Source organism: Lonchura striata, chromosome 8, assembly GCF_050655825.1.
Source record: "Lonchura striata isolate lonStrDom1 chromosome 8, ASM5065582v1, whole genome shotgun sequence".
NCBI lineage: Eukaryota > Metazoa > Chordata > Aves > Passeriformes > Estrildidae > Lonchura > Lonchura striata.
The window spans coordinates 24554060-24578954 of NC_140710.1; the positions used below are offsets into that span (position 1 = coordinate 24554060).

At 43.3% G+C, this 24895-nt stretch overlaps 1 long non-coding RNA gene across 4 annotated transcripts in view; it reads left to right on the top strand.

Annotated features, from left to right (window-relative positions):
- Window positions 1–18722, top strand: part of LOC146766782 (uncharacterized) — an 87352-nt gene extending 68630 nt beyond the window's left edge. For 3 of the 4 annotated variants that reach the window (XR_014957104.1, XR_014957102.1, XR_014957103.1), the window contains 2 exons: window positions 8688–8830; window positions 11658–12367. This is a non-coding gene — a long non-coding RNA (uncharacterized LOC146766782). Of the gene's footprint in view, window positions 1–8687; window positions 8831–11657; window positions 12368–15043 lie in introns of those variants that run through there. The other variant, XR_014957105.1, reaches the window with a different exon arrangement.
- The last annotated feature ends 6173 nt before the right edge of the window (window positions 18723–24895 follow it).

A 24895-nucleotide genomic window follows, 5' to 3' on the forward strand; every position in this document is an offset into this window, starting at 1 on the left:
AAAGGCCTTTAGGGGTTCAGGCAGATTCAATACCAAGGAGACACAGCAGGGCCAGGTGAATTTTGCTCAGTGCCAGGGCACTGGCAGGTCCCAGGTGCCCATCCAGCCGAACTGGGCTTTCCCTGCTCATCCCAGGGTTGGTCTCTGGGTTTCCTTTGTGGTTCTTTCAGCTGGAGCTGGGACCTGTGGGAGTACACGGGATCACTCCTGTCTAAGGAGAGAGCTGGGGGCCTGTGCCAGCAGGGGAAAAGCTGGGAAGATGGAGGTGAGGCTGTCATAAGGACAAAAGGATATGAAGCCTCCAAGCATAAGCTGGAAACTGCATGGAGGCTTCCAAGCAGTAATGAGGTTCTTAGAAGTCTTCCTGGGAGGAGAAGGAGGGAACTCTGTGCATTAAGAAAGGGATTATATGATAATGATACAGAAATACTGATTGTGAAATACTGGAGAGTGAATTTGGTGAACAGAGAGATCCATTTGCAGCTTAATTTCCTCTTAATTTCCTTCTATAGTTGTAGGGGTACAGCTATCGAAGTAGAGTGTAACTGAGGAGGAGCTGAGCTTCACTGACTCTGTGAAATGGGTGGGTTGTTAAACCAAGTGAAAGTGTTATCATGCCTCTAACCTCCATCCTAGATAAATCGGCTGCTGGAATTGGAAACAGCACCACACTCAATGTGGTTTGCATGTTAATGTGTGAAAATTCAGGGCAATTAAACCAAATAATAAATTGATTATTTGACTTTAAAATGGGTAATGTTTCTGCAATATCTTTTAATTCAACTGCTTTGCCATCCAAACTGTCTTAAATATTGCAAAGCTCAGAATGTAAATTGTATTTTACCTGGCTGTGTGTATGGGGAGTGCAGAAAAATGGGTGATTTCTCCCAGGTCGCTCCAGGACAGCTGAATAAGGGTGAGCCACAGACCCTTGTAACACTGCATTTTTAGGTTGGAGATGTGGAAGTTGCATACAGGGAATGAAGGATATTGGCTGTGGCATGTGGTTGGTGAGGGCCTGCTGGGGAGCCTCTTGGGATGTTTGTGGCTCATCAGCTGGGCAGAAAATGGTTTTCTTTATCTGCCCTGTGGTTAGAGTCAAGCAGACAGGTTAACTCAGCTCAATTTGCTCCAATCCCTCTCTCCCCAGTCTGTTTTTCCTTTGGCTGTTCCATGCCCGCCTTTTGTTTCCACTCTGGTCAGAGAGGGCTTTAATTTCACATGAAAGAGCAGATTGATGTGTGATGCCAGGGATTTACCCAGCATTGCTGGCATACTCAGCTCTGCATTTTGGCTGCCTGTATGTATTTGGAAATTAGAGTTTAAAAAAAAAAAAAAGGGAGACTATTCCTCATAAAGCTGAGCTTTATGTGGCTCTTCGGCATGTTCAGAGCATTGTCTAGACGTCATCTAAATCTTGTGATCTCTCCAGGGAATGGAAATGTAAACACAGTTATCTCTTTCCCTGACACTGAAGTAAACTGCTCAAGGTCAGCAGTGGGAAAGGCTCCCCTTCCCTTCCCACTGCCTTCCTTCTGAAATCCTGCATACAAATCCCTCTCTTTAGGTTTGGGATGGATGAGAAAGGAAGCGACACCCGTGGAGAAGGCAGGGGGCAACAGGTCAGAGATGAGAGTTACCTGTGGGTCTGTGTATGAGATAATACATTTTAATGCACGTCAACCACTGCTAATTCATGCCAAGCAAACCTCATTTTGATGCCTTTCTTAATCAGGAAGTGAGCTGTAAAGAAATCCCTTTCCCTTTCCCCATTCCCTGGAAGAGTTGAGGAAATGAGTAGATGTAGCATTCCATGATATGGTTTAGTGGGCACTGTGGGATTTGAAGGATGGACTTGATGGTCTTGGGGGTCTTTTCCAACCTTTGTGAGTCTGTGAAACCAAGGCATTATTTTTCAATATTACTGCAACTGTATCCCACAGAACTGATAGGATTCTTCCTACCAGCAAGCTTTGAGAAGGGTGTACTTACTGACTCTTCCTGCTTGCCCCTCAGTTTAACATCTGTGTGTGGAAATATATTGTACTTGGAGTGTAGAATTTGTCCATGAGGAGGGTCCTGAGCCTGCCTTGGAAGTCACACTGCATCATTTCTGCTCCTAGGGCACTGACTAATCAGCTCCTACACCAGAGATTTCCTACACAGTGGAAATCCTGCCTTTGGCACCATGATTTTTGTGCCAGAAAGCTTTACCCAAAGGTGGTCACAGGTCAGGCAATTTTTTTTATTCCTCTCCTTCACTTTACAAAGAACAGCAGGTGGGCAGAACTACTCCTACATGAAGATGTTCCCTTTATAATACCCTTGACAACAAAATTATTTTTGAGGCAGGATATACCAAAGATGTTTTAATTATGAATGGAGTAGATTTCTTTCCTTCTTGTTAAAATGGAGATTTCTGATACTTTATCTTGGTAAAAACCATTTCAAATAACCATTCAAATAAACCATTTCAGTAATGGGACACAATGTGGTAAGTGTGTGCCACCTGCTGAGAGCACAATTCAAGCAGCTTGGCTAGTAGAAATGCATTTTTTCAACCTATGCATTTGATGTAGAATCAACTGTTGAGTTCACCTAGGCATGAATTTTCAGGTGAATTTGGAGGTCCTGAAGCAGTTGGCTGGGAAGCTCACCAAGGGTTCCAGACAGCCCCACTGCCATGGGCTGCTTTTGGCCCTTTCCCTTTTGTGTGTCCCAGCCAGGACTCTGCTGATCCTGGCTTGTCTATAAGCCTTGGGAGGTATTGGTGTTGGTTCAGTGCTATGGTTTCTCCATGATGTTCTCTGAAAGGTTTGTACAGGTTTTTTTCATCTTCTCTTGGCTTATTTGCCTTTTCCTCTTTCAGAGATGTTCACTTGTTCTCTCCTACTAAAGCTGAACTACTAGTCCAATACAGGATATGTTTAAGCCTTCCTGCTGCTTGGATAGAGCCTATCTCATTTTTCTTTGAGAAAGATTAAAAATTAATTTTATTATTCAAAAAGTCACTGGATTGCCTCTCTTTAAAGCCACACCACTCTCCCTTTTTTTTTGCTTCTCTTCCTCCCCCCATGACTTTCTTTTCAAAGCACAATAGATTCCTTTCCTTGTTCTGGGTGTTTTCATCCTCCTGTAAAATTCACTAATGAATCCTTTGTGTAAGTATTAGCCTGATCTTTCAAGCAATAAATAGGAACAGAAAAAACTGACAAAGCCAGAGTTCAGGGTTCTGTATTTCATATTAAATATGAAATAGCATCCTCTTTAAAACAAGGTTTTTCTGCAGCCAGTTTGTCATTCTTTTAGGTACTGCCTGTGAGCTCTTCAAAACCCAAGCCTTGCATTATGCTGTTGGCAGAGGTGGGTCTCTCCAGAGGGGGGTGTAATGTAATAAAAAATGAAGTAATGGCTCATTTTTAACCATTTAAGCCACCTCAAAATCTCAGTGGATGCTGATGGTCTGGTCATTTGGGCAGGGAAATTTCCAGCTCTTCTGTTGCCTTGTGTCCCTCCCTTCACAGCACCCAGGGTAAATATGTACTCCACTCATGAGGATTTCAAACTGTAAGATTTGATGAAGTAATCCTTTCCTTACCAGATGGATACTCTAACAGGGTCCTGTTATACAGATGGCACACTGCTGTCATAGCTACAAAATTTCTAATCATAGCCAGAATTAAAGTAAGACTTTTAAAAGGTGGCTGCTTCCAGAAACCTCCAAAAGGGCCTCACACTCAGCACATCGGCCATTCTATCAAGACCAGTGCCTGGCACTTGATCAGTTTTATAATAAAAACTAACCATGTAACCCACTTTCTTTTTAGGAAGCTTTTTTTAAAGAAATTACTTATTTTTGTCCCTAGAAAGCACATTTTTCCTGTGTGAGGTAGGGGAAATGGAATTGCTCCTGTATAAAAACATCATCTGTGTGTTTGATGTTCTGGTGTCAATGTTTGAGAAGGGGAGGCCTTCCAGTGCCTGGGGAGAACCTACAGGAATGATGGAGAGGGACTTTGGACAAGGGCCTGGAGGGACAGGACAAGGGGGAATGGCTACAGGCTGCCAGAGGTAGGGTTAGATGGGATATGGGAAATAAAGTCTTCCCTCTCTGGCACAGGTTGACCAGGGAAGTTGGGAAGCTGTGGCTGCCCAGAGTGTGTAGAATCCAGTCATTCTGGGCCTCCAACAATTATCCAAAGCAAATTACAAAACATTTTGTGTGGCCTTGAATCGCGTTAGAGCTTGCAATGACACAAAATAACAACTTGAAACCCCACTTGAGAGCAGCATAAACACACTTGTGGAATTTCTCAGTGATTTTCCACAAAAGATAGACACAATAGAAGACAGTGGTGTTTGTTTTCCAGCAGTTTTTGCACAGTTGAATGTTTCATTCCCTTCTTCCCTGGGTATGCCATGGAGGAGCAGTTCCCAGAGAGAGTTCAGTTCCTGTTTGGCCCCTGTGTCATTAATATTTGTGTACACAAACACACTGACACGCCAGACAATGCTGTCCCTGCAGAGCACTCGCACACATCCCTGCTGCCAGAGCATTGTTTTCTACATGGCAGGAAACTATTCCAGAAGTTACTTTGCAGTTATCTGGCAAGAAGTGAAGAGTTACAGATTCCTCTGCTTCCAGCCTCATCCTTAGGAGGAGTCAGGGAGATATTTCTGACCTGTTTACCTGGACAAATTCATCACTGGGCATGGGGATGGGGGGGATTGGACTCTGGTGCAAATATTTTCTGTTAGGACTGAGGGCTGACCTGTTCCCATGTGTTGACAGCCTGCATTCTCTCCTCTGACCACCTCCTCACCTGGGGAAGAGCTGGAGGCACAGCAGCCAGGTTCCCCTCTGGTGGAAGGACAGCTTTCCATGGGCCAGTAAAGGGAATTAAAGGTCCTACCTTTTAGCAGGAGATCCGCAAGTCATTAAAGCAGGGGAAAGAAATGTCACTAAATTTTGAGTCCATCTCCCTACAAGACTAAGCTAAATTATTCAAATATCATCAAACCTCAGGCAAAATAATTCCAACAGAAGAGGGAGTCTGAAAGGAAGGAGAAGCATAAGCAGAAACTGGAGAGAGGAAATGTCTCTGTTAATCCCTAACCATTTTGTGCTTAGCGTTTCTTGTCTCACATTTTAATGATTTGGCATAAATGGGGAGAAAAGATATGTGAGGCATGTTGATGCTCATGGGAAGCAGAGCTGTGTCTCTCTGTATATAAAACTCACGATGGAGATATGAAAGAGAAATTTATCTCTTTCTGGAATGCAAAGGATTTAGTGAACTTTGTGAACCTTCCATTTCTTTCTCTTCCTTAATACTCATAAGACAGCTTTGAATATAGAAGTGCAGATAATCTGTATTAGCTGCTGGTGATGGGTTCTTTGTTTTCAAAATAATTTGAATTTCATTGAGGTTCTCTTTGTTTTATCAATAACTATTTGCTACTTCACAACATTTCCCGATGTGCAGTGTTTTTCAGTGGACAGAAAATGCTTTCCTGCTGGAAAGAGATACCAAAGAAATTTTGACCTAGAGTGATGTAGGCAGGTCAGGAAGGAAACAACCCCAGGGATGGTCTGGGGAAACATTCTGCCTGCAGATGAGCAGAGATGCAGGAACACTTCTAAGGAAGCAAAGCAGAAGCAAAGCTGCTCCAGTACTGGAATAAGATTAACGTTTCCTGAAGAGCTGCAGGACTCTGAGCCCTGGGAGGGTTTGCTCCTATCCCCCTTCCTGCCCTCCACATCTGCAGCCATCCCAAAGTTTTCCTGACTGTTGAGGCAGGTGCCTGTAAAAGAGGAGGAGTGGGCTGAGGAGCAAGGAATTGGATGCACAGGTTCTGTTTGAAGAATGAACTGCAAATTCTGACTCCTGCAAGTCCTTTGGCTGCCTTTTTTGTTCAGGATCTTAACAGAAAAAATTAGATCCCTAAATGAAAAACATTCCGTCATAGATGAAAGTTCCGAGAAGAGAGAGACCATGGAGAATGTTTTAATGTAAAAGTATCATCTGAAAACAGGGAGACAAATTAAATTACCAGTGCACCTTAATCTGAGCCAATTAACAAGCCTATCTTCTATTTAATGAAGTGCATATTGTACATTATTATTTTCATTATTATTTTCCTTGTTTGCAAGATAATTGAAACACCTCTGCTGGTAAATAACACCTGAACCCACACACTAAGAGTGGGTGAGTTGGGACTTCTTGCTAGCCTAATTCCAAGGTAAGAACCCCAACACACACAGCTCACAGAGCATAGTGCTGTGTCTGGGGACCAGCAGAGTATGAACATCCTTGGGCCTGGACTTTCAGGCTGTTTACAAAAAAGTTGGGATTTCCACAGCGTAATATCCACCTGGCAATATGAAGTGGGAAAACAAACTATGCTGTGCAACAGGGAATGAAATTAATCACAGCTAAAGTAGAAAAATTGAAGGTATTCCCAGAGAAAGCCGAGTTTGGCATTGGGCAAAAATATAGGAAGAAGGCCTGGGAGAAGGAGAGAGGTAGGATTTTGCATAAATTACCTTTTTCTGTTGTGAGTACTGGAATAATCTAAATATAAAGTTGTCATTGAATCCCAGAATAATTTAGACTGGAAAGCAACTCTGGAGACCATTGCAGTCCAGCCTCTTGTTCAAGGAAGATTTACTTAGGTCTGGTCTTCTTTCATCTGGAAAATTTTAGAAGTTTATATGACCAAAATTATATCCAACTAAAATCTCACATTGTCAGTTACTAGTATTCATACTTCCAGGCCTTAATGGAAAGCTGCTACCAACATGCAAATGTTTGGATTTGCATATGTATTTTTTTCATAGCACCACATTAGCAACTTATGGACATATTTTGTTTTACCAAATTAATAGAAATACTTTTTATTTTAATTTTATTTTTTTAATTGATTTCTTGCTTCCAGCTGGAAATTCTGTAACTGCACCCCAAGAGTGTGTGCATGACGTTGTATTGTGAAATATAATTTAATTTCTACTATAATATCCTGAGCAATCAATTTTTTTTTCTGGAGATCCTCCCCAGTCCTAGAAATTTACTGCACCTTTGCGCTGCCTTTGTCATAACTCTATTGCTACCTGAGGCAAAATATGTATATATATATATATATATATATATATATATATATATATATATATAAATTTATCTATGTGTCTATCACATTTTACCTCAGTTCTATCCCTGTTGTACAATAGATATTTTCAATCTTTTAGAAGGAACTACATAACCTGTTTGGGGAACCCCCAAATATATGAATGCACTTTATGCTGCATTTCTGTGTTTTCAACCAGCTAAAAATTAGCCTAAATGATTCTGTTTTCTTTTCCTCTGCATTTCTTGTTACTTTGCTTACAAGTGTGGGAGTGTACCTGAGAGTTTGTATTCATGTGTAGTCATTTGGAGACTACTTGCTGGCATCACTAATGGGCAGTAATAGAACAGGTCTGTGTTTCCTTCAGCCAATATTTTATGTGGTTGATTTTTTTTTTTCCTTTTAATTTAAAATCTTTCATTTTCACTTCACTCTCAAAGTGTGACTCAACCTCACATAAGCAATTTATATTTTGCCTTTTTATATCTGGCCTCTGGAGTGTTTATTATCCCCATTCCTCTTATTTTCTGCTTCCAGCCAATATAAAGAATTTTGGTCCTTTGATTAAATAAACCCTGAGCCTTGTACATATCAAATCTCCTCACCTTATCAGTTCCTGATTTCAGTATGTGCTGCGAGAATGAACAAGATGCTGAGCAAAATCCCTGTGTGCTTAGAATAACAAAGTGTCTTGTACACAAAGCTGGTGGCAAAAGGAGAGAAACTGGTTGTGTGCAGGCCAGGCTCTTGTGGAGCACGGCTGGTCTTTGGTTTATTAAATGTACACACCCAGCACTCAGGAAAAGAGCACCTTGCCTAGCACAGACACCCACCTGTCTGCTGGCACAAGCACCTTGTGGCCACTTGTTATTCCCCTGTGAACATTTTACCTGTTCATTTCTGTTCATAAATGGACTTTCCTGGATTCCTCTTCTGCTTGCTAGTGAAGGAGCCATGGAACAGTCCTTGCTCTCTACAGCAAGCAGGTGAGAATTTGGGCACTTAGGAATCTGGGGCTAATGGAACTTCTGGGAAGAGCCTGATTCTGTGCAATGGTTATACTCATCACACAGCAACGTAAAACAGTTAATTGGAAAAGTTAAAGTAACAGGTATGGCTGTGGCTTGGTTTTCCTGCTGACATCATGTTTTTGCATTGAATTTAAAGTGAAAATAGTATTTTCATACCCCTGTCTAGGCCTGTACTTCATTGAAGGTCAGTGAATACAAAGCTGACTTATAAGGATGAATATTTTGTATTGGAAAACATGTAAAACTAGTAAAATTTTGTATCGGAAAACACGAAAAACACAAGGCATAAATCCAAACTAGTTTCTGTAAGGAGCTGAATAACTGTTTCATGCATATCTTCTTATCAGAATATTCAGCATTACAGAAAAGTTTGTGCCTCTAAACAACACAAGAGATTTTCTCTCAAATTTCTATTACTATAATAGTAGGGCAAGACTTTAAATATTAAATTGTAGTCTCAAAACTGCTCTTCATCAGCATATTTATATTGATTAAGAAATTAACATTCCAACTTTTGACTTACCTGCTCAGGAAATCAAAGGCAGTGAGAGGAACTGAACATTCTTTATTGCCCTCTGCTGCAAGTGCCTTCAGGAGGGGCTGGGAGGACTGTCTCTGAGATGTGGCTGCATTTGGATCCCATGATTTATCAGTTGGAAGAACACAGGAAACAAGTAAGTGATGAGCATGTTACAACTATTTTAAAATAGCTTTTTTGTATTTTTTTTTCTTTTCTGTTGGCCTGGATTTTTTGGAAGCATATGAATGCTCTCAAGGTTGGAGGTCTTCACAGTGTGGACTCTTTTTTACTTATCAAAATTTTTATTGTTATGTGATCAATTAAATCTGAGATGTGGAACCAGTTCCAAATCATAAAGAGACTTGCTGTAAGTGTTTGCTCAGCCGTTGCCACTGGGGTTGAATAGGAGCAGATGGTCGTGAGGGTTAGAGGGAACAGTAGGTTTTTCCCAAAAGAATGGGGCATGGAGATTGACTTTATGGCCCTGAAGAAGTCACAGCAGGATTTCTGGGGGTTGTAGCATAAAAAATAATCTCCTGTGCATTACACACACCATATATTTAATAGCCTTTGGAGGAGTTGCCTATTTTGTTTGCCAATTTGTCAACCACTTATATTGAAAAAGATTATTCCTCCTGAAGGAAACTTTCTGTGTTTAATCAGATTATGGCACAAAGGTCTGTAGTCCTTTCCAGCATTTGGGAAAAAATACTATTTCCCACTACATTTATATACTTTATTCTTGAGTCTACATTAGATCCATGGCCTGTTATTTCCTATATATAGCCTATTTACAATCCCAGTTAGAGATATTACATCTGCTTCAATGCCAAAGCAAAAAAAAAATCAAACACAAGATTTTCTGCCCTTCATGTAAGACAAAAATACAATGTTATTGAAGCTAAGGCAAAAATATGGAGGAAGTTGAAACAATTCAGGCTGGCTCAGCTGTTTCTAATTTAACCAATAACCTTCTGAAATTCTTCAGAACTGTAGGTTTTGCCTTTTCAAATGGGGAAAACACCAATGGTTTGAAGGTTTGCCATATGCTCAAGATGTTTGAAAGGATGAAAAGGTGACCCAGAATGTTTGTGGGCTGTTTGCTCGGTGTCAGTGCTGGTAAGGCAGGCAGGCAGCTCCAGCCGAGGGAGGGCAGAGCATCAGCAAAGCTACAGGCTGAAGATGGAGCTGACGCACTCGGGGGGAGGTTTGTGCTTTGAAAATGGCTTTAAGCTGAAGCAGGGCAGGTTTAAACGAGCTATTAGGAAACCATTCTTGGCTGGTGAGGACAGTGGGACACTGGCACAGGTCGCCCAGAGAAGCTGTGGCTCCCGCATCCCTGAAGTGTCCCAAGGCCAGGTTGGACGGGCTCGGAGCAAGCTGGGCTAGTGGGAGGTGTCCCTGGGCTAGTGGAAAGTGTCCCTGCCCTTGGCAGGGGATGGCACTGGATGGGCTTTAAGATCCCTTCCAACGCGAACTATTTTATCACTCTATGCTTTCAAAAGCAAAGCTTTCGGCCCCAAGACATCAATCCCCAAGAATCTCTGTCCCAAGTGTGTAATCGTGTCCAGCCGCACGGTGTGTTCGGGAGCACAGCGCGCTGCTCTGCCCTGTCCCGGCGTGGATCTGACCGGGCTCCTCGGGCAGGTCATTGGGGCTTTCGGGGTAATTGCTGTAATTAGCAATTAGTTGTAAAGACCTCCACCTGGTGGCTGTGCCGCGCCATGAGCCGGCAACACCAGGCATGGCTGGAATTTAACTTAGCAGTCATACTAGGCGCTTTGCACGTTTTGCTTACTTCCCTAATCAGCCTTTTGGGAATCTTAAAACCGTGTGAGAGGAATGTGAGGGATGGTGTTAAAGCAGCGGTGTCCTGAGCTGTCCTTTGACCTGGTCACAGTGTCACAGGATATCCTGAGTGGGAAGGGACGCACAGGGATCATGGAGTCTGACCCCTGGCCCTGCCCAGATACTCCAACAATCCCACCCTGTGCATCCCTGGGAGCATTGTCCAAACCCTCCTGGAGCTCTGGCAGCCTTGGGGCCGTGCCCATTCCCTGGGGAGCCTGGGCAGTGCCAGCACTCTCTGGGGAAGAGCCTTTCCCTGAGCTCCAGCCTGGCCCTGCCCTGGCACAGCTCCAGCCCTTCCCTGGCTCCTGTCCCTAGGCACAGAGATCAGAGCTGTCCCTACACTGTGCTTTGGGAAGAGCTGCAGCCAGCAGCTCTGCCCTCAGTATCCTCCAGCTGAACAAGCCAAGTGCCATGTATGGCCCCTCCAGACCCTTCATCATCTTCATGTCCCTCCTCCAGATTTTTCTCAAGGAAGTTGAAGAGAGGAGGATGCTGCTGTCATTCCTTTGCACACTTTAACCTCTAGCGGACCTTAAGCAGACTCCAGAGACACCAGGCTGGCCTGGCCATGCCCAGGTGCTGTGTGATCCTGTCTCTGCACCCCATGAGGCACCTCAAAATGCAGATCAGAACTGCATCAGGCTGCGGAACAGATGATTTTCTGTTCAGGCAAGGAGAAAAGCAGCTGAAATACCTCAGATGGCAGCAAAGAGTTCAGATACAGACTGGTTTTGTAAATGGCTGTTGGCTGAGAGGAGACACTGAAAACTGCTTGTAGAAACCTTTTGACTAGATATGGCTGGCCAAATTTAGACATTTTAGAATATAATAGAGTATTTCAGTTGGAATGGATCACATCAACCCAACTGCCTGAGCACTTCAGTGCTGACCAGAAATTACAGTGTGTTGTTAAAGCATTGTCCAAATGTCTTGAACACTGACAGGCCTGGGGCATCCACCAGCTCTCTGTGAAGCCTATTCCAATATATGACTGCCTGCTTAGTACAGAAATGTTTCCTGATATCCAGTATGAGCTGCCCCTGGCACAGCTTTTAACCATTCCCACCCATCTTGACCCTGAATCCCAGGGAGAAGAGTTCAGCACTTCTCTTTGCACATTCCCTCCTCAGGCTGCTCCTGAACCTCCTTCTCTGCAAACTAGACAAGCCCAGAGCCCTCAGCTGCCTTTCCCAGGACCTGCCTTCCACCCTGTCACCTTCCAAGGACCTGCACATCTTTCCCCAGTGTTGGGGCCAGCCCTGCACATGATGCTTCAGGTGAGCCCACACTCAGCCCAGCAGGACCTGTCTGGCTCAGGGCTGTGTGTGATGCCCCCAGGATGGGATTTGCCCTCTGCTCTCTTCTCCCCAGTACTTCAGTGAGATTCTGGCCACCTCATGTGGCAGAGAGAGCAGCCTGAGGCAGAGGATGACTGAATTCCCACTTCCTTTCCCAACCCTGCTCAGCCTGACCTTCTGACGCAGTGATGGCAGGTCCCAAAGGTGCTGTTCCCAAGAGGGACAAACACTGTGGTTCTGCACTGGGCTACCCCTTGTAAGCAGAACTTGCTCTTTCTTTCTCACATCCTTCATCTTTGGCTCCTGCCCCCAAGAAAATATGAGCTGCTTCTTCAGGATTGTACACAGCTGTGGTTTAAAAAATGCTGTTTGATCCTGAAGGTATTCCGCAGAGATTAGAGATCTCTGTTTGATCATGAGAGCTGGGGTTCTGCTGAGGTTTGTACTAATCCTCATTTCCCACTTAATAAGGTCTTTGAATATATTCTGAAAAGAGAGTTTTGTTTAAAAAGTAAAATAAAATTGATCTTTGGAAGTCCCAAGCTACCCATGTCATATGAATAGTCTCCACTTGTGTGTTTCTTCCTGCTCTCTACAAGAAAAAACACAAGCTTCATCAAGACTTTTAAGTGTATTTAACTAGATCAAACCCAAACAGATCCTCTATTTTGCCAGATTACTTCTAAAATAATGTGACAAATTGAAATACTATAATTGCTAATATTAATTGAAAATAAACCGTGGACCACTTCTTGATTTTATCTATCCTTCAGCAGGTCAAAGTATTTGTTTCAAAATTACCTTTCTGCCAAATCCAGTGAGAATGTAAACAACTTAGATATTGAACTAATTGTCATTTTTGTACAGATAACTCATTTTCCTTCCCAATTTATTTCTCAGTTCTCTGGCAAAATTGCCCTGGTCTGAGGACAGTAAAAGCCCATTCTTAACCCACTATTCCCGTTACAAAGCTCAGGAGAAGAATTCCCAGTGGTTTAATAACTGAGTTGTGCCTTTGGGTTTATGCACACGCTCCTGTGTCCTGGCCCAGGAGCTCCAGGAAATGTCTCTGCCCAAGACAGCAAATCTAATCTCTGCCTTTGTTACCGTGGCCTGCCACTGGGAGATAAACTTTCATTGAAAGCAAAGCTGTGACACTGCTATGGAGCAATATTTGGTGCAGCAGCTTCTGCTTGATTAATAAAAATGAATAATTTAGAGAGCCAGTAATCATTACAGCTGTGTCACTTTGAAATTGGAATAGTGGGTAGCAGGTGATTCTGAGCCCAAAAGGGTAACCAAGGGGGGTAGGATGGGGCCCTGAGCAAACTGATCCAGTAAGTGGCATCTCTGCCCATAGCAGGGAGTGGAAACAGGTGGTCTTTAAGGTCCCTTCCAATCCAAACCATTCTGGAATACTATGAAATAACACAAATGCTTGTGAAGAGAGCAGTAGTTTTACCTGAGAGCTCTATACATCCAAACTCCATTCAATATACCAGCTCTAAGCACTAACCCAAAAGTTATAGTGGCACTGCTGCAGTTTCTATCTGATGTCTTACCCTGAAAGCAAACTCTTACTGCCTGCCTTTTTCTGAAGGTTGATTTGTTAGTTAAATAGTTAAAATTACAATCCCAGAATGGTTTGGGTTGGAATGGACCTTAAAGTCCATCCAATCCCACCCCCTGCCATGGGCAGGGACACCTTCCACCAACTCAGGTTGCTCCAAGCCCCATCCAACCTGGCCTTGGACACTGCCAGGGATCCAGAGGCAGCCACAGCTGCTCTGGGCACCCTGTGCCAGGGCCTGAGCACTCTCACAGGGAAGAGTTTCTTCCATATATCCCATCTAAACCTACTCCCTTTCAGCTTAAAGCCATTTTCCCTTGTCCTTTCACTCCATGCCCTTGTAAAAAGTCTTTCCCCAGCTTTCTTGTAGGTCCCTTCTACAGAACAACTGTGGCATCGGTGAAATAAAAGTCCAAAACTGAAATCTCAGAGTACTTTATTTGGCAAGAGATTGTAAACCTTCTGCTTCTACATGTTTTTTGTTTATTTTAATTGAAGACCCTCAAGAACCATTTTTTGAGGCCATCTACAGTAGAGCTTCTAAAATACATTTAGGACATTGTCTGCTACTGCTTATTTATCTGCAAAGAAAGTCCACCCCTGTTTCTTGGGTTCCTGAGCCTGTGCTGGGAAATTCACACTGAGCATCATAGAGTGGCACTATCAGAAAAGGTTATTTGGATGCTGAATATTGCAGTTCAGCTGTGTGTTCTCTCTGTTTATTCTGGTTTTGAGGAGTGGATTTAGAAGTACTTTAACCAGAACAAAAAATACAACAATAAAAACTCTGTAACTACAAGCAACAGGAATTAAACGACTGTAACAAGCATTCCAAGAAGTCTGCAGAAATGCTTTGATCACAAGAACATACCCAAACCCTGCAATACTGGCACTGGTGTTATTAAGCAAGAATACATTTTATCTTGGCATTCAAGAAGTGTAACAGAGAAAATACAATGCATTATCTTCCTGTAAACTATTTTATTGTACACACAGAAGTTGATATTTTAAGTTATTAAAATGCGAGTATCTTAAAAATCCTCACAGCAGCTTAGGAAGGCTTGGCAAAGACAATAAGCATTTTTGAGATGTTCTGTGGCTGACATACGTGGAAAGGGCACTTCCCCATACCTTCTGCTTATCTACAAACCATGGGAAGGAGAGGTTTCTCTGTATTATACTGATGGATTCTAAGACTCATGAAAATTAGTTTATTACTTTTGTTACAATGTTAATTACTGGGCACAGTCATGCAGAACTTTGCCAGCAGACCCATGGGCTTCAGCAGCAGCCCTACTAATCTAGGCCCTGCATTTTTGGAATTATTATACATGCCAATATACATGGCACCTTAATCAGTGAATTCAGAAAATCTTCCAATGGAAATGAAGTACACAGGCAGGGGAAATGGGGAAGTTGATCAGGCTGCCTGTGTCTGGAGTGTGGCCTCATACTGAAGGAGCAGCTTATCCTGGGTCTGAACACATTGCCTGGTTAAACAGGAATGGTCAGATCCAGAGATGGCTGGAAAAGAAGTGAAGGAGCCTTTTTACCTCTTCAGGCCAGGAATGTGTTATTGTTTGTATTTAACTGGAATTAACATTATTTATGATACCTTTCAGCATAACAAACAACCTTTTCTTTTCAGACTCTCAGACCCAGGAGCTTGAAGGCAGGAGGTAAATCTATCCAGGACTGGAGCATTGAAATAGTAATTTGTCTTTTTAAGCATAGCTGTGATCATTCCTTACAGGAGCTGTCCCTGTGCATAGGCCAGCCGCTGCAGTTGCAGAAGCAATTAGTTTTCCCAGCTCAGCTTATGTCATTTATCCATGATGTGAATTTATCAAGATTCACTGTGGTGCTTCAGAAAGGGCTTGGCATCAAGTTACATGAAGTCAATCTGCTGCTCACTCTTTTGGAGCAGAGACAAACCACAGGCAGTGACCAGAGCATCACTTGATGCTCCACTGCGCTGGAGCAGAATGGGCTTGCTTGTCTCACATGCTGCTGTGGCTTGGTTCCAACCCAAATTTCTCTCTTGCAAGTCAGACTTTTTAAGAGAAGTTCAGCCTGTCAAAAGGCACTGGCAAAGCTCACTTAAAACTGAGGTCTTAGAGCAGTGACAGGAATCACCACTGTGCTCAGACCGTGACCAAGGGATTTGGTGACCACAGGGGAATGACCTCGGCTGCTTACAGCTGGCTTTAGCTCCACACTGCTCATCAACCTCCTGAGATCCCTTCAGGACCTCATCTGGCACCCACTGAAGCTGCAGACCAGCGGGTTGGCTTTGCTACGTGTTATAAGGTAAAACTGAGCAGCTTGCCAGGGCTGTGCAGACCAGCTGCAGCCGTAGCTATGGGAATTCGTGCAAATAATTTGATGTTCTCAAGTCTCAGAAAAGGAGTTTGAAATCCTGGCAGCACAGACCTGTGGCTCCTGGTCTCCGGTTTGCATGGCTGCAAGCCTGGGTGTTGCCACCAGCACCAGGCTCAGCACATCAGCAGCTCACCCAGCCCCATCTCAGAGCCCTGCTCTGTGCTGGGTTCACTGTCTGTCACCAAAGAGCCACCACGATTGAAACGGTGTCAGTTCACCCCTGCTGACTCAGGAGCCTGGTCCCAAGTAGTGCCAGGGGACATTCAGATTAGATATTTGGAAAAATTTGTAGAGTGGTGAAGCACTGTCAGGGACTGCCCAGGGCAGTGCTGGAGTCACTGTTCCTGTGGTGTTCAAAAATGGATGTAGCACTTCATGATATGTTTATTTGGCATGGTGGGATTTGGTCAAAAGTTGGACTTGATGGTCTTGGAGGTCTTTTCCAACCTTCATGATTCCGTGATTCCTTCCATCTTTGATGCAGATCTCCTGATACTGCTGGCTCCTACTTTGGGTACTATTTAGCTCCCTGCACCGTTCTTTGCAAAACCAGTGCAGAGAAGGGTACAGATGGTCTTGTCTGGGGCAGTGAGTGCTCTTGGAAATGCCTGAGTTCTTTTGGGGGAAAGCCAACAAAATCACCCCAGAGCAGACTTTTTATCTGGAAAATTTCAAACCAGACCACAAACCTAACAAAATAAGGCCCTGAAAGCAGGTTTGGAATGGAAGCTGCCAGGTAAACCTGATGCCAAATGATGAATTAGCCATTTCTGTCTGTTGTGTGTGTGCATTAACAACTATGTTTCGTAAGAGGAAACCTTTTTTATCACCCTTTCCTATGAAAGGCTTTTTATTCTTATTATGAATAAAGGCTCAAGCCCACTCTTATTTAACTCATCCCTTTAATCCTAGAAAATGCTATGCCTGACAGAAGGCTCACATTTCACAGCAGAAACAGAAACAGACAATAATGAAAGAATTTATATGCAAAACATTCCAAGTTTTAAGAATACCTCTGTTATGCCAAGAAGAGTGTGACTGTGGAGAATACAATCCATATTGGTAGTAAAACTAGCTCTCCACTACCTAGAGGTCTTGGAAAGTTATCCTTGTTAACTACTGGGGAGGTGCTAACTTACAGTCTGGCAGGATTTTAAAGAATGCTTTGGTCTTTATAGTCTTTATAGGCTTAAATGTAAAAACTGAAACTGCAGACTAAAAAAAAAAAAAAAAAAAGACTCAAAAATTATGAACTCATAAATTGTGTGAACTTGGTTTCTCCAAATGCCAGGAAAACACATCTCACATGCCTGAAGATATTTAGTGCTCTGTGGCTGAAGAAATCTAAAGCAGGATTTTTAATAATGTGAAAAATATTTAAATTAGCCAGGACAAAAATATAATATTGAGATTGGAACTGTGAGCTAACACTTTCATGCCAGTGAGGATAGGTGGGGAGAGAAGTACCAAGCAATTTTCATCAGTCTCAGCCTGTCCAGACAGGTGCCTGGAACCTGGACTTGTGTTTGGTTTAAAACAAAATACTTTTCTGACAGGCTTTAAAGGAGCAACATTACAACTCTGGTGAACTAAATATTTATTTTCTTCTTTACTATGCAAATGGCACAAACACCATGAAATGGAATGGGCTTTATGATCCCTTCTAACCCAAACCTTTCTAGGATTCTATGGTTTGTTATTCCACAAAGTAGTTTTATTTCATGATTTATGATCAAGGATGCCTGGATCTCTTTCACTTCAGCTTTATCAGAACACACCCACAGGACAGCTCTATCTAATTTCTGTCATGGGGTGTTGATTTGGTGCTCAACCCTAACTCACTCCTCCTGAGAATTTAAAACTAGAAGAGTTCATTCCAAGGCATGAGGTGCAGTAATTAAGCACATCTGTCAACTGCATTCCAGAGGATAGCTCCAGGTATGAGAGGAATGGGATGCTTTGTGATTTTATCTATGATTTGAGTGTCTGTCATTGACTCCAAAACAAGTTTTTGTCTGTAGAGCCGAAGTGGCAAAGCAGCTGCCCTTTGTAACAGGATTATGACACTCAAAGTAATTTCCTCTTCTTTCAGAACCTATTCTGGGTGTCAGCCATGAAATATTGCTGCTTGCCTGACAGATAAAGGATTGCAGAGCTATGTTCTGGACTAATTCTGTTAGCACTGCATCAAACATCTAACCTCAGGTCCTTCTGCAGTGTATACGACTTGCTTTAGTGATAAAATAATTGAGACTAGTTCTGCGTATCCAAAGTTGCTGTTACATTTATAAACGGTCATGTGATGAAACTTTTATGGATTTTTCTGAATATCAAAGTTCATTTTAATTAATTCAGAACTATGAAGTAGACAGCAGAAAAGTATTAAATGCTAGATTTTCTCTGGTCAAGTTATTCAACAAATTTATCATTGGACAAGTTTTGAAAAATATATACTCTAAGTAAATACATTTTTTCCCCTAATGTAAAAAGTACTCTTGCTTTTTGAATTCTTCTATCACTAGAATCTCTCTGCAACTGAAATTTACTTTCCAGAAAACCTTCCTGTAGAAAAGACTTGTGCAAATATTATGTACAAAACATTTGGGCATAGGGATGGGTCTGTGTGTATCTGTGATGTTTGCTGCTATTTTAAAGTTGTTTCAACCTCACGTGTGAAAAGTAATTTCATTTTATATTCTCTAACTTTATTAAAAATAAGGCTAAAAATCTATCCTTTCTCTAATCCCTTCTCACAACATTTCGTTGTGAGGTACCAGCAGAGGGAGATCATGTTCTTGTTCTTCCTCTTGCTTTCTTAACAGCCTGGTTGCCTAATTGTAAATGTATTGATAATCCTGCCATGGCCAATAGAATATGTTGAAATTCTCCAGAATACAATCCTTGCCAAGGGAAAAATTTTAACACACCTTTAATTTTTTTTTTTTTTCAAAAAATTCCTATATGCAACAGGCAATTACTCCTGGTAATTGGTGAAAGAAGTAACTGTGTAGTAATTTTATCTGTTTCCATAGAATCATGGAATTGTTTAGGTTGGAAAAAAGCCATCCAAGACCATCGAGTCCAGCCATTCCCCACTGACCCAAGTGCTACATCCTCACATTATTTGAACACCTCCAGGAATGGAGACTTCACACTGCCCTGGGCAATCTGTTCCAATAAACACTCTTTCCATGAAGACATTTTCCCAGAAATCTCCATTCTAAATCTACCCTGGTGCATCGTGAGGCCATTTCCTCTCATTCTTGTTTTTTTACATCTATACATCTAGTTTTCTATAAATATAATTGGATGTAAAGTTCATGTGTGCAATTTAATGCATATACATGGGGATTTCTTGGAGAAATCAAATGGGAGATCTCCATGGACTGGAAAAGGAGCTCCAGGTGTTTAGGGTGGATGTGGACACCCATGGGCAGTGGAGATACTGATACTCTAGGGGCGATGAACCCCACACTGCCTCATGCACTGTATTTAATACACAACCACAAGTAAGGTTTGCATGATGACATGGCTGCGGGCAAAAATAGCTTGGAATAATGGGTAATTAGCATGAATTCCCCATATGCAGAATTAAAAAATGTAAGTACATAATTTATTTGTCTTCATGGAGCTGATCTTGAAAAATGACTTTAATGGCATGGTTCTTCTGTTGCTTTCAGTGTGTGATAATCTCCCCAGTGTTTTAATAAAGAAATACATTACTTTTCTCATTAAATATTTAATATATTGAAATCTCCATCTGTCAGTTTATCTGCTCCTTTGTTTTTCCAAGTAAGCAACAGAGCAGGTCCTAACTTGGTTCTGGTCTTGCTCCATAATTGTATTAATGAAGGCAGCAAGTCTGCTTCCGAGCCAGAAACAAAACTTTTGACCCCTGACTTCTATGTCATGATCACAGGATGGCCTATTTTATAAAACAAATGTTTTATAACCAAAAGCAAAGTGATTTCATCTTGCAGATGAGAGATGATTCAGTGCTACAGCGGGGTGAAATGGTCTCTTGGCTCAGGCACAGGGTTTGTTAAACAAACTACTCCAGTTGCTACAGCTACTTAGGCCTGAGTCTCACTCTTATTCACTGGCATGTGAGAGTTTGAAAGGTGTTGAACTGTGAATCAAACTGACATTTGTATTTAAACAAACCTCTGTGGAGCAGAAAGAAGATTCAAAATAGCAGAAGTGTCTCTGCAGGACTTGTAGATTCTTCACAATGTGGAACACACAACATGTTAAAATATCTCATTTTTACAACTTTTACATTAAAAACTGCCTGTCATCAGAAATGTTTGTAGAACACAAGGAATTGTTACCATTCACCTGTCTCCTCTGATTCTGCTGTAAAGCATTAATTGGCAAAGCCACGAAATATTAGAGCAGACTGAGTTTAAAAAGGAAGCAGGAACCATAAAACACAGGAAGGCCAGAATTCAGCCAAACACTATAGGTGTGAACATTTCAAAACAGATTTCAGTTCCCAGCTTATCTCTTTATAGCTGTAGGGTAGGAGCAGGGAACATAGCCTAGTGGCTTAGTTTCAGATTCGAACCTTTCGGGAAAGTGGAGATCAGAAACTTGCAGTTCTGCAGCATCTGGACTATGTAATAAAAACATTCATTCTTACACAGATGCTAGAATTCAAGGGTTTGTTTCCTTAACTACAGCAGGTTGTTTCTAGTCATGTGGATTCTGGAGAAAACTCACAATATATTACCCTTCTGAAGAGTCAGAAGGCAGAAGTAGAACATAAGTTACATGCATCCCATTTTTATATTAAATCACAGTTTTTATATTGTTGGCAAAGATAAGGTACCTCACAGGAAGCTGTGAATTCTCTGTGACTGAAAGGCCTTGAGATTGTTCAGTATAAAGGCTCTCTGGTTCTGTCTGCAGGACAACTTTTTACCATCTCCAGTGAAATGCCTTGGCCACAGAGCGGAGAGATGAGTACTAAAAACACACTGTCCACGTGTGACAGCAGCTGCACAGCTGAAAACCACAGGGCACAGGCTGGAAAAGGGTCAGGGGTTACCAGATCCCTTCAGAGTCTGAACCCTCATCATACAATGGCATTCACATTTCAAAATCTCCCCCAGAAGCTGTGCAGGTCTTTTCATGGTCTCTGTAGATGAATATGAAGATTATAACAATATAACCACAGATTAATCTATCAGCCCTTTCTCTTTTCTGCACCTTGCTTATCTTTCCTAGCAGATCTCTAAGCAGCAACTCCAGTGAGCTGCATTATCTGCTTCCAGGCTCCTGAGACTCCTACCTGCTAATTCCTGTTATAACATTCCTGTCCTGGGATGGCACCTTAACCCTGCCCTTGCCAAAAGCAACATAGGTTCTGCCTGCATGCAACAATTTGAGACAAAAAGGTTATTTTTAGTTTTAGAGCAGTGAATTTGCAACTCTCATATGCAGGATCAGAGTGTCTGCATACATAAAGTACAAAGACAGGACTAAAGATTGGCTAAGAAAATACCGTCAGTGAACTGGAGAGATCTCACTCTACAATACACACACTACTCACAGGGAGAGCCAAAGCCACCTGCCCAAAACAAACAGCAACCATTCCCTCCTTTTCCACAATTAAGTTGAAACAAACAAACAAACAAAAAAAATCGACCCCCCCCCCAAAAAAAAAAAACAAAAACAAACAAAAAAAGAAACAGAAAAGGAGGAATGGGACTTATAGGAGGAGTTGGAATAAAAGCTTTAAATGCATAAATGCCTAAAAAGTTTTATAGAGTTCCAGAGGAAACAAAATATTGTCAAATGTCTGTGACAAGGCAGCCCAGAGTATCTGGGATACGTGCAGAACTTGCTGGCCAGGAGAGAGGTGTCGTGAGAAAGAGCTCTGGTGGATGCAGCCTGCTGTGAGTGGTCCATGGGATCCCAGGAGAAGCATCTGTTTTGGGACCAGCAGTTGCTCTGTAATTAGAGAGCAGCATCAGCTTTAAAAACAATCATTTTGATGTTCTCCTTCAGATGGAAACTTGGGTTTTTGAAGAGGAGTCTTGTTTATTATAAACGAGGATGAAACAGTCAGCTCTTTCCTCATTAGCAGCCACTGACAGTAACTATTTTTAGCTGCAAATTACAAAATGGAGCAGATTCAGACAGAAGCACAAAGGGTGAAAAGTATTTCCTTCCCAATCTTCTAAGCTAGTATACAAATTTTATTCATTTTAACTGAGATGAGCTAGAAAAAGGAATTAATTAATTCTTTACTCCACCTCAACTAATACTTTACAACAGTCCGGGATAAATACATAGGGAAAGATTCATGCACTGTTTGAGCTGGAAGGGACCTCTAAAGGTCAGCTGGCCCACACTTTGCCCACACTCAGCGTGACAGTACAGGACTGTGGTGGCAAGGGTTGACACTATTAAGACCACATCTGTTGGATTCTTCCATGCTACCGAATTGCATAAAGCAAATGCTAAATTTCCAGCCCTGAAACAGGCACAAAAAGACGATCAAGGTGAAGTTAGAAACGCTCAGAATTAGGAAGTGTGAATGCAACTGAAATACCTGTGCGTATGAAGGAGACTCCAGTGGACCTTGTGAGGGTGGCACCGCTGTGGCAGAGCCAGGGCTGCTCCCTCTGGGGCACCCCGAGCCTGGTCCCCTGCATGCCCTGCCCACAGCCCCCACCCGGATAACCCCAGGTGTTCCTGCCACGGAGCACTCCCACACTGCCATGGCCTGACCTCGGAGTGCCTGGGCTTCATTCTGGCATCATGTCAAAACCTCACTGGAGAGCATGTCAGAAGGAACACAGGGATTTTTTTTTTTTTTTTTTTTTCAGTAGACGAATCTTTGGCAAACTGTGAAAACCATTTCATTGGAGAAGAAGCAAAAAAAGTTGTTCTTCTTGCTACAGGACTTTCTGCAGATTTCAAAGGCCTGCTGTGAATAATAGTGTCAGAGCTTCCAAGCTGCAAGGCTATTTTATAGTGGAAAGTGTGAGACAATCAAAATAAGTATCAGTTTCCACTGTTACAAAATAAAGATTTTGCTGTATGTGGTACCTTAAAAGCCATGTTCAGAGATGTGTGTTTTGGGACACAGAAGTAGGTATAACCCCAGAGAGTTATTCTCTCGTATAGTTCCTAGGTTTGTTCTTTCTTGTTCACAGCAAATTGGGAAATAATTCAAGACAGAAAGAAAGCTATGGCTTTCTTTATGATGCAAAACATAACAGGAATTTGTCTTCCTAAAGGGCTGAAGGCAATCCTTAAATCCAAATGCTGCCAGTCCTTGGGATGTTCGAAATACATAGTCCCATTTAATGGCGTGAGTGCATCTCTCTTTACACAATTTGTGAGTGTTTTTGACAAACCTGGTCCTAGTTTTCTGCTAGCAGAGTTACAGATGAGACAAGTTTTCCATGGTTTGGGGTTTTATTGCGAATGCTTCGCACAGCTCTGGTTATGTGCTCCCTTCTCATGACATCAGTGCTGAAGGGGAGAAAGAATGTAAACATCTGCTTTTTATAATTCAATTCCAGGCTTATAACTTGATTAGGATAAGCAATGTTTCTACATGATTTATTTTCCAGTCACAACAATGCACACTTTTAGCAGCAGTTTGAAGATTAGTAAAATAAGGATGGAAACTAATGAGGTAATTCCTGCTTCATGCTCTACCTTTCTGAGCTGCACTGAACATTGTGCAAAGGCTGGGGATTTCCCTCCCAGTTGGTTTTTAAAATGATGTCCCATTACTCCCCATAATGCAGGATGCAGCCCATGGAAAGGAAGATTACACAGCAGCACTGAGGTGAGCTGGAGCAAAGGGAATTTGGCTCGTGACTCTCTACGGAGCCCTTCTGTGTGGCATTGGGTCAGGACTGAGTTTTGAAGATGTCTGCTGGGATATTGCTGCATCCCTAACAACTGAGGCCTGAAATATAAAACCTCTAATCTCTTTCATCGCCTGAGCAGAGTTAAAACTGCAATCTGGACGCTCCCCTTTTGTTTTCCAGGCTTTTTCTTGCACCAGGAACTAACAGTGGCTGGAACCATGGTCCTAGTCACAGTCTGGAGTCTTCCCTACTCCCTTTAAACTATTAAATTTAAGGATATGCTCATGGGCACTGAGGAGGTCTTCAGTAGTAGTTGTGGACATGTAACTGAAGCCAAAGGACAGCCAGGGCAGTAGCACATGTCAGAGTGATTTCAGTCTTGTATCACATTTCCAATAATAAAACACTAAAAATCACAGCATCTCAGAATAGTTTGGGTCAGAAGAGATCATAGAGCTCATCCAGTCCCACCCTCTGCCAAGGGCAGGGACACCTCCCACTGTCCCAGGCTGCTCCAAGCCCCATCCAGCCTGGCCTTGGACACTGCCAGGGATCCAGGGGCAGCCACAGCTGCTCTGGGCACCCTGTGCCCACCCTCACAGGGAAGGATTCCTCCCCAAAATCCCATCTAACCCTGCTCTTCTGGGACGAGCCGGCACCGCCACCCTCAGCTGCGGCAGGTGCGGACACAGAGCCCGGGCCGTGAGGGGCGCGTCCTGCTGCGGCCGGGGCGGGAGGAGCCGGGGGAGAGAAGGACCCGGGCTGAGCGCGGACAGCCGGAGGTGAGGGACGAAGCCTGGCGTGAGGGCGGGACCCCAGGTGAGGGAGGGACCCCCAAATGAGGGCGGGATCCCGGCGTAAGAACGGCGACCTCGAGGTGAGGGAGGGACCCCTGGTGAGGGCGGGGCCCCGGGGGTGATGGAGGGACCCCAGGTGAGGGCGGGGCCCCGGGGGTGATGGAGGGACCCCAGGTGAGGGCGGGGCCCCGGGGGTGATGGAGGGACCCCAGGTGAGGGCGGGGCCCCGGGGGTGATGGAGGGACCCCTGGTGAGGGCGGACCCCCTAAAGTAAGGACGGTGACCCCGAAGTGAGGGGGAGACCCCAAGTGAGGGCAGGGGCCGCAGCGGGCCACGGGAGGCGGGGCCGGGGCGGGACCAGTCCGCAGCCTGCGCTCCCGGGGCCGCAGCCGCGGCTCCATCCCCGGCCCCGGCTGGCAGCAGCAGCCCCGCGGCACGGCCGGGGCTCAGCCCTGTCCCTCGGGGCGGCGCTGCCCCAGCCCTGCC